A 9,613-nucleotide genomic window follows, 5' to 3' on the forward strand; every position below is an offset into this window, starting at 1 on the left:
CCCTAACAATAACCCCAACCCTTAACCCCTAACCCTAACCCTAACCCTAATTCTCACACTTCTTCCATTCTCAGAGTTAAGCAAGCTTACAATCCAGCCATGCCATGCATGAGATTAGACTCCGCCTGAGTCCTGCATGAAGGTCAGGGCCCAAGACCCAGTGTACGATGGTGTGCTGTCACGGTGACCCTTTCTGCACCCCTCTAACCATAGATTGCACAGGTCCTCTGCCCTTAAACTAACTGCTAAATCTAAGCGCTAAGACTAACTCTAACACCTAACCCCTCAACTTAACACCTGACCCTAACCCCCAACACTAACTCTAAACCCTAACCTTAACCCTAACCACAGACTCTATCCCTAACGATAATTCTAACACACTACCCTACCCTAAATGTAATTCTCACACTTCTTTCATAACACCCAAACCTAACCCTATTGCTAACCCTAAAGCTAACCCTAACCCTAATGCTAAACCCAACCTCTAACCCCTAAACCTAACTCTAATCCATAACCATAACTGTACCTAAACCATAACACCAATTGTAAAACACTAACTCTAAGCCTAATGATAACCCTAAGCCTAGCACTACCACTTACAACATCTCTGGCCCTAACCCTAAAGAAACAAGAACCCTAACCCTAACCCTAACCACTAACCCGAAGCCCTCACCCTAACACTAACCTTAATACCTAACCCTAACCATAATCCTAACCCTAAATCTAATTCTCAGACTTCTTGATTCTCAGAGTTAAGAAAGCCTACAATGCTCGCATGCCATGCGTGAAAGGGGGCTCTGCTACTGTGTTCTGCATGAGACCCAGGAGCTCATACCCAGAGTATGGTAGAGTGAGTTCCTGGTGACAATCCCAGCACCCTAACCACCCCTAGTGCAGACAGAGCCCAGGCCCTAAGCATAATCACTACCCCTAAGCCATCACCCTAACCCTAAACATAACACCTTACCCTAACCCTATTGCTCACCTTAACAAATAAACCTAACAGTAACCGTAACTTTAACCGCTTAACCTAACTCTAATGCGTAACACTTACACTGACAACAACCCCTAGTGCATAATTCTGACCCGAACTCCTAATATAACCGTAACAACCTAACCCTAAACCTTGCCCTAAAGCCTAGACCTAACCCTAACCTTAACCATAAACCCCACCCCTAAAGCTAACCTCTTACCCTAACATTAACCCTGAACCCTGATCTTAACCCTAACCGCTAAGCCTAACAATCACACTTAACTTTAACACTAAGCCTAAACTGAAAGCTTAAACCTAACCCTAAAACTAAACCACAAATCTTAACCCTAACCCTTAACCCTAAAGCTAACCATAACTGTTAACCCTAACACTAACCCTTAACTCTAACCCTAACACAAAACCTTTACCTTAATACTAACCCTTATCCCTAAACCTAACCTTAACACTTAACCCTAATCCTAACCCTTAACCCTAACCACTAACCCTAACCCTAACACTTAGCTCTAACCCTAACCGCTAACACTCACCTTAAACCATAAACCTGACCCTAACCCTAAACCTTAACCATAACCCTAACACTAAACCATAACTCTAACACTGTTAAACCTAATCCTAACTCTTACACCTAAACCTAACATTAACCCGTAGTCCTAACCCTAACAATAAGAACTAACCCTAAACCTAACCCTAACCAATAACCGTAACCCTAATACATAACACCTAACCCTGACACTAATCCTAACTCCTAACCTCAAACCGCTAACCCTAACCCTAACACTTAACTCTAAGACTAACCATTAAATGTCACCCTAAATCTTAACCCTAACCCCAACCCAAACCATTATATCTAACCCTGACCCTTAACCCTAACCCTAATCCCAACCACTAACCCTAACTCTACCACGAACCCTAAACCTAACACTAATATCTAACCCTAAAAATAACACTTAACACCAACCCTAACGATAAAACGAAACATTAACCCTAACCCTAAATGTTAAGCCTCACCCTAAGCCTTAAGCCAAACCCTAATCCTAACCCTAACAACCCAAAACCTAACCCTACCTCTAACCTTAACCCTAAACCTCACCCTTAACCCTAAACCTAACTCTAAACTTTAAACCTAACCCCAACCCTAACCCTTAAGCAGAACACTAACCCTTAACCCTAACCATAACACCTAACACTAACACTAACCACTAAACCTAAACCTAACCCTAACCCTAACCATAAACCTAACACAACCCCTAAACCAAACACTAACCCCGAACCCTAACCTCTAACTGCTAACCTTAACAATAATAACCCCTAACCCCAACCCACTAACCTAAACCTAACACTTAACCCTAAGACTAACTGTTAAACCTAATCCTGACCCTAACCCTTGACCCTAAACTAACCCTAACAGTTAACCCTAACCCTAACCCAAAACCTTAACCCTAAACCAAACCCTAACTGTTAACACTAACCCTAACCCTTAATCCTAACCCTAACGCTAATCTTTAACCCTAATACTAACGCTTAACCCTAACACTAACACTAACCCTTAAACCTAAGCCTAATCCTTAACCTTAACAACTAACCCTGACCTTAACCTTTAAACCTAACCCTAACCGTTAACACTCACCCTAACCCTTAACTCTAACCCTATTCCCAACACTTAACTTAAAACTATCCATAACTGTTAACTCTAACCCTAAGTTTTAAACCTAACCTTACCCCTAACCCTTACCCTTAATCCTAACCCTTAACACTAACCCTAACCCTAACACTAACCCCCTAACCCTAAACCTAACCCTAACCCCCAAACCTAACACCTAACCCCTAACCCTAACACTAACCCCAACCCCTAACCCCTGTCCCTTAACTCTAACACTAACCCTAACCCCTAACCCCAAAACCCTAACCCTAACCCTAATTCTTACACTTCTTCCATTCTCAGAATTAAGCAAGCCTACAACCCAGCCATGCCATGCGTGAGATTAGATTCTGCCTGAGTCATGCATGAGCCTCAGGGCCAAAGGCTCAGTGTACGATGGTGTGGTGTCTCGGTGATCCTGTCCGCATCCCTGTCACCATAGGTTATACAGGTCCTCTGCTCTTAAACTAACCACTATATCTAAGCCCTAACACTAACCCTAAACCCTAACCCTAAACTTAACCCCTGACCCTAACCCCTAACACTAACTTTAAACCCTAACCTTAACCCTAACCACAGAACCTATCCCTAACCATAATTTTAACCCATTACCCTAACCCTAAATGTAATTCTCACACTTCTTTCATTTGCAAAGATAAACAAGAATACAACCAACACATGCCATGCGTGAGATGATGCTCCATCCCCATATCCCACAAGAGAGCCAGGGTCCCATGAACTGGGTTCAAAGGAGTGGGTTACAGGCCATGCTCCTTGTCCCAACTCTGCATAGAGCATATAGGTCCCATGCCTTAACCCTAATGCCTAACGCTAACCCCTAACTGTAACCCTAAGGCTAAACCTAACCCTAAGCTTAACCCTAACCTCTCAAACTAAGCCTCATCCCCAACTCTAACACTAATCCCAACCACAAACCCCTAACTCTAACACAAACCCATAACCAAAAGTGTAATACTGAACCACTAACACTAAACCTAAAATGCTAACGCTCACCCTAACCCTAACTACAACCCTAACCTGAAAGCTACCCCTTACATTGAACCTAGCCCTAACCCTAACCAACAACGACCCTAACCCTAACCCCTAACCTATAACCCTAGCTGTAACACTGACGTTAGCCCCAAACTCTAACCATATTCCTAACTTTATCCCTTTACCATGACACTAAACCTAATCATAAACCGTAACCCTAATCCTAACGCTAAATCTATTTCTCACACTTCTTCCATTCTAGGAGTTAAGCAAACCTACAATGTAGCCATGCCATGCGTGAGATGAGGCTCTGCCTGAGTCTGGGGTGACAGTCAGAGCCTAAGGCCTAGGGTACAATGGAGTGGGGATGCAGCCATGCTCCATACCGCCAGTGCTCCATAGATTAGACAGGGCCCTTGCCCTAACACTAATCAGTAAACATAAGCCCTAACTCTAACACTAACCCAAATCTCTAGCCCTAAAAATAACCCATGAGTCTAACTGCTAACATTAACCCTAATCCCTAACCCTAACAATAAACCCTCACACTTAACCTAAACCTAACCACTAAACATAGTCCTAATCCTTAAGCTTAACAGTAACACTAACCCTAATTCTAACCTCTAACCGTAACCCCTAAACCTAATCCTAGTCCCTAACACCTAACCCTAACCCTAACCCTAACCCTAACCCTAAATCTAATTCTCAGACTTCTTCAATTTCAAAAGATAAGGAAGCCTACAATCCACCCATGCCATACATGAGATGAGGCTCTGTCCCTGTGTCCTACATGAAAGGCTGAGGCTCATGCCCTGTTTACAATGGAGTGGGGCCCAGGCGATCTTCCCAGTTCCCCACCACTGATAGACCATATAGGGTCCATGTCTTAACCTGAATCTGAAACCCTAATTCCTCACCCTAACCTTAAGTATAACACCTAAGCCTAACCCTAATGATAACCCTAACACCTACCGTAACCCTAAGCCTAAACCCTAACCCTAACCCCTAACTCTAACCCTATCCCTAAACCTAACCCCAACCCTAAACTCTAACCCCAATGCTAAACATAAACCCTAACCATAACCCTAAGCCTAATCCCTAACCCCTCACCCTAACTCTAACCCTATTTATTTATTCCATTCTCAGAGTTAAGCATGCCTAGAATCCATCCATGCCATCTGTGAGATCAAGCTCCACCTGAGTGCTACATGACAGTTAGGGTCCAAGGCCCAGTGTACGATGGTGTGGTGTCACAGTGACCCTGTCTGGACCCCTCTCAACATAGATTATACTGGTCATGGGCCCTCAAACTAAAACTGCTAAATCTAAGCTCTAACACTAACCTTAAACCCAAATCCTAAACCTAACCCCTGAAGCTAACCCGCAACACTAACTCTAAACACTAAACTTAACCGTAAAAGCTAACGCTAACCATGACGCTTAGACCTAACCCTAACCCTTAACCATTAACGCTAACACTACACCCTACACCCTACCCTAACACAAACATTATACCCTAATCCTAACCCTAACACTTAAACCTAACCCTAACACTTAACCCTAACCCTAACCCTTACACTAATGCCTAGCCCTAAACCTAAGTCTAACCCTAACCCCTAACACTAACACTAAGCTCTAACCATAACGCTAAACCTAAACACTAATGCTAACCCTAACCTTAACCCCTAAACCTAACACTAACCCTGAAACCTAAACCTAACCCTAAACCCCTATCCAGAACCATAACACTTAACTCTAAACCTAACCCTAACCTGAAAACATAACCCTAACCAAAACCACTAACCCTAAACCTTAACCATAATATTAACTGTTAAACCTCACCCTAACACTTAATCTTAACCCTTATCTTAACCTTGAACCCTAACACTAACCCCTAACCCTAACTATAACCCTAACCCCAACCCTAATCCTAACTGTAACGCCTAAACCGAACCATAATACTAACCCCTAACCCTCATCCTAACCCTAACCTAACCCTAACACTAACCCCAACCAGAACCCATAGCACCCAACCTAACCCTAACTCTAAGACTAAACCTTAACCCTAACCCTAAAGCTAACCCCAATCCGTAAACTTAACCACTAACTCTAACACTAACCCTAACACCTAACCCTAACCCTAAAACTATCACTAACACATAACCCCAACCTTAACCCTAATTATAACACCTAACCCTAGCTCTAACCATAACCATAACCCCTAACCCCTAACCCTAACCCTTAACACTTAACTCTAACCCTAACACTAACCTTTCCCCTAACTCTAAACCCTCTTGCAAATTTCTAACACTAATGCATAACCCTAACCCCAACTGTACCCTAAACTTAACCCCAAACATAACACCGAACCCTAAACCCAACCTTAATCCTAAACTTTAATCCTAAAGATAATCCCAAACCCTAACCCTAACCCAAACCCCAATCCCTAAAGTTAACATTAACACTTAAATCTAACCCTAATCCTAGCCCCTAACCCTAAACATAACCCTGAACTTACCTCTAACCCTAACGCTAACCAGAACCCCTAACATCTAACACTAACACTAACACCTAACCCTAACTCTAACACTAAGAACTAACCCTAACACTAAACCTAAACCCAAACCCTAATCGTAACCCTAACCCCTAAATCGAAACCTAAAACTAACCCTAAACACTAACGCTAACCCTAACCCTAGAATTAACACCCAACCCTAATCCTAACCCTATACCTAACCCGTAACCCCTAACCCTAACCCTAACCCTAACCCTAACCTTAACCTCTAACTCCTAACCCTAAGCCTAAAACTAATCCTAACTCTAACTCTAAACCCTAACCCTACTTTCTAACCCTAACGCCTAACCCTAACCATAACCGTACCCTAACACTAACCGTAACCTTAACCCCGAACCCTAAACCCAACCCTAACCCTAACCCCTAACCCTAACGTTAACCCCAACCCTTAACCCAACCCTATCCTCAACCCCAACCTCTAACCCTAAACATAACGGTAACCCTTAACCCAACCCTATCCTCAACCCCAACCTCTAACCCCAACATAACGGTAACCTCAACCCTAAACATAACGGTAACCTCAAACCCAAACCCAACCAAAACCTCAACACCAACACCTAAGCTTAATCCTAACCCTTCCCCTAAAGCCTAGACCTAAACCTAATCCTAAACCTAACCCCTAACACTAACACTAACCCCTAACACTAACGCTAACCATGAACTTTAAATCTAACCCTAACCCCTAACCCTAAACAAAAACATTAAATCTAAACTAAATGCTAACATGAAACCTTAACACTAAACTTAAACCCTAAACCTAACCCTTAACCCTAACCCTAACCGTTAACCCTCAACCTAAAACTTAACCCTAACCCTAATCCTGACCATAACACTTAACCCTAACTGTAACCCTAAACCCTAACCTTAAACCTAAACCTCACCCTTAACCCTAAACCTAACCGTAAAGGTTAACCCTAACAATAACCTTTAAACCCAACACTAAAAATAACTCTTAACCCTAATCTTAAACCTTAACACTAACCCTAAACCCTAATGCTAACATTAACCTCTAACCCTAAACATAACCCTAATCCTAACCCCTAAACCTAACACTTAACACATAACACTAACACTAATACCTAACCATAGGCCTAACACATAACCCTAACCCTAACCCTAATGTGACCCTATCCCTAACCTAACCCTAACTGTAACCATAACGCCTAACCCTAACCCTAAACCTAATCCTAACCCCTAATGCTAACCCTAACCCTAAACCCTAATCCTAATCCAAACACTAACCCTAACCCCTAACCCTAACACTTAAACCGAACCCTAACCCTAAGCCTAACATTAAACCTAGCCCTAACCGTAACACTAACCCTAAACCTAGCACTAACCCTAACCCGAGACCTAACCCTAATCCTACCTCTAGACCAAGCCCTAGCCCTAGCCCTAACCCTAACCCTAACCCTAGCCCTAACCTTAACCCCTAACCCTAACCCTAACCCCTAAGCATAACCATAACCCCTAACCCTATCCCTAACCCTAACCCCTAAACCTAAACCTAACCCTTCCACTAACCCTAACCCTAACCCTAACCCTTAAACCTAACCTTAACACTTACCCTAAGCCTAACGTTAACCCTAGCCCTAAACCTAGCACTAACCCTAACCCTAACCCTAAACCTAGCCCTAAGCCTAACCCTAGACCCAGCCCTAACTCTACCACTAGACATAGCCCTAACCCTAGCCCTAGCCCTAGACTTAACCCTAACCCTAACCCAAGCCCTAACCCTAACCCTAAGTCATACCTAGACTTAGGTCTAACCCTAGCCCTAGGCCTAGCCCTAGTCCTAGACCTAATCCTAGCCCTAGCCCTAGAACCAGCCCCAAACATAGCCCTAGCCCTAGCCCTGATGCTAACCCTAACCCTAAACATAACCCTAAACCTAACCCTAGTCCTAGCCCTAGTCCTAGCCCTTGCCCTAACCCTAGCCCTTTTTCTAACCCTAACACTATCTCAAATCCTAACCATAACAACCCTAAACCCTAACACTAAACTTAAACCTAAACCAATAATAATACTAACCCTAAGAAACCTGACCCTTAAACCTAACCCCAACCCGAAATCCTAACACTAACCATAACCCAAAACCCTAACCCTAAGCGCTAACACTAACCCTAATGCTAACCCGAAACCTAACCCTAATTCCTAACCCTAACCCTAACCCCTAATCCTAACCCAAACCCTAATGCTAACCCTAACCCTTACCCCAAACCTTAACTGTAATCCTAACCCAAAACCCTAACCCTAACTGCTAAACCTAACTCAAACACTAACCCTAAACATAACCCTAACTCCTAACCATAAACCTAATCCTAAACTTAACCCCTAACCATAAATCTAATTCTAATCCTAACCCCGAAACTAAACCTAACCCTAACCCCTTACCCTAACGCTAACCGCTAATCGTAACCCAAACCCTAATGATAACCCTAACGCTAAACCCTAACCCTAAACATAAACCTAACACCTATTCCTATCCCTAACCCTAACCCTTAACACTAACCCTAAGCATAACCTCTAACACCTAATGCTAACCATAACCCTAATGCTAACCCTATACCTTAACCCTAACCCTAATCCTAACGCAAAGACTAATCCTAACACTAACGGTAACCCCTAATCAGTAACCCTAACCCTAACCCTAGCCCTAACCCTAAAGCTAACCCTAACTCCTAACACTAACCCTAACCCATAACCCTAAGCCTATCCCTAACCCTAACACCAACACCTAACCCTAACCCGAGGGCTGGTCTTAGCCCTAACCCTAACCCAAACCCTAGCCCTAACCCTCACCCTAACCCTAGCCATAGACCTAGCACTTGTCCTAGCCTTAACACTAACCCTAAACTTAACCCTAGCCTTTGCCCTAGCCCTATCCCTAACCCTAGCCCTAGCCCTATCCCTAACTCTGACCCTAAGCCTAACAGCTTTAAGCCCTAACCATAACCCCAAACCCTAACTCTATCACTAAACCTAACCCTAACCGATAACCATAACCGAAATGCTAAACCTAACCCTAACCCTAACTCTAACCGCTAACCCAACCCTAATTCTAACACTAACCCTAAACCTAAACCTAACACTAACCCCTAACCTTACCACCAAATCCTAGCCCTAACCCTAATGCTAACCTTAAACCTAACCCTATGGCTAACCCTAACCCTAACGTCTAACCTTAATCCTAACGATAACCCTAAACCCTAACACTAACCATAAACCCTAACGGCAACCCTAACTCCTAACCCTAACCCTAACCCTGACCTAAACCCATACCTAACCCTAAACCTAACACGAACCCTAACAACTCTAACTCCTAACCCCTAACCCTAACACTAACCCAAACACTAACCCTTAACCCTAACCCTAGACCTAACACCTATATCTAACCCTACTTCTAACCCTA

The sequence above is a fragment of the Lemur catta genome, unplaced genomic scaffold (assembly GCF_020740605.2).
Source record: "Lemur catta isolate mLemCat1 unplaced genomic scaffold, mLemCat1.pri scaffold_81_ctg1, whole genome shotgun sequence".
NCBI classification, from domain to species: domain Eukaryota; kingdom Metazoa; phylum Chordata; class Mammalia; order Primates; family Lemuridae; genus Lemur; species Lemur catta.